Raw genomic sequence first — 1321 nt, 5'->3', positions numbered from 1 at the left:
ACTTTTCTAAAACGCAACTTACCCTTACTCGACAGAGTAAGGCCTACTCGATAGAGTACCCAAAGACTCATAAATACGGAGTATTACAAAAACCCACCACAAAATCAACCTACAATGCCTAAATTTTCATAACATTCTGTACCAACCGAGGAGAACCTACCAAACGGTACTCCTACACCACCACATTTAACCGGTAATTTCATTGCCAAATCCGCATTTATACAATTAGTTAAGAGAAGTCAATTTGGAGGGATGCCTAGTGAAGACCCTCATTCACATATGGAGACTTTTTATGACTATTGTGATGCAATTTCTCAAACTGGAGTTACTCAAGACCAAATCCGATGGGTATTGTTTCCTTTTTCTTTGATCGGTACCGCAAAGCAATGGTGACCTAGACAAGGCTACAATGGTATTGATTCATGGAAGAAGTTAGCACTTGCCTTCTACAAGAAATTCTATCCTCCGGAGAAGACAAATATGTTGAGAGTCCAAATCACCGGGTTCAAGCAAAGGGATGAGGAATCATTATATGAAGCATAGGAGAGATTTAAGGACACTTGTCATTTTTGTCCACACCATGGACTTAGTGAGTGATTCCTTGTGCAACAATTTTGGAATGACCTATATGAAGACTCCCGCAATATTCTTAATATGGGATCCAATGGGATGTTTACCAAAGTTGATGACAATCAAACGTGGGCCAAAATAGAAGAGATGGCGGTTCATAATTCCCAATATAGTAGGCCTCGAAAGGCCATAAGAGGAGGAAAGCATGAGGTAGATTCCATCACTCAATTGGGTGCTCAATTAAGTGCTCATATTGACACCATCAATTTGAAGTTTGGGAAGGCCATGGCTAAGCTTGATAAAGCTTCCAAATTACCTAAACGACATGTTAATGCTATGGTGGCATCATCCTCAATCCCAAGCGGAGTATGTGAAAGTTGTGGAACCTTGGGACATGATCAAAGCGAATGTAGGGGAACAAATGAACAAGTTAATGCTTTCCAAGCATACAAGAGTGGCGCCCCTTATTCCAATTACTATAATGAGAACACCAAATTCCATCCAAATCTTTCATACAAGAGCCAAAATGTCCAAAACCCCCAACAAACATACACCCCACCTCCAATGAGAAACCAAGCTCAAAGACCCTTTTTCAACCAAAGGCAAGGTTACCAAAATCAACCTTCCTACAACCAACCCAATGACCAAAGCTTTGATGTTCAAAAAGCGGTCCTCCAAATGCAAAAGAACCAACAAGAATTCTTCACGCAAATGCAAAAAGATAGCCAAGCTAAAGAAATCACCATCAACA

General features: G+C 40.4%; 1 non-coding gene across 1 annotated transcript; it reads right to left on the bottom strand.

Annotated features, from left to right (window-relative positions):
- Positions 1-480: 480 nt before the first annotated feature.
- Positions 481-587, bottom strand: LOC141603603 (small nucleolar RNA R71). Its single transcript, XR_012525466.1, has one exon. It is a non-coding gene; the product is annotated as a small nucleolar RNA R71 (small nucleolar RNA).
- Between the last annotated feature and the right edge of the window lie 734 nt (positions 588-1321).

The sequence above is a fragment of the Silene latifolia genome, chromosome 9 (genome assembly GCF_048544455.1).
Source record: "Silene latifolia isolate original U9 population chromosome 9, ASM4854445v1, whole genome shotgun sequence".
Lineage (NCBI taxonomy): Eukaryota > Viridiplantae > Streptophyta > Magnoliopsida > Caryophyllales > Caryophyllaceae > Silene > Silene latifolia.
This window is presented reverse-complemented; position numbering and strand designations above follow the sequence as displayed.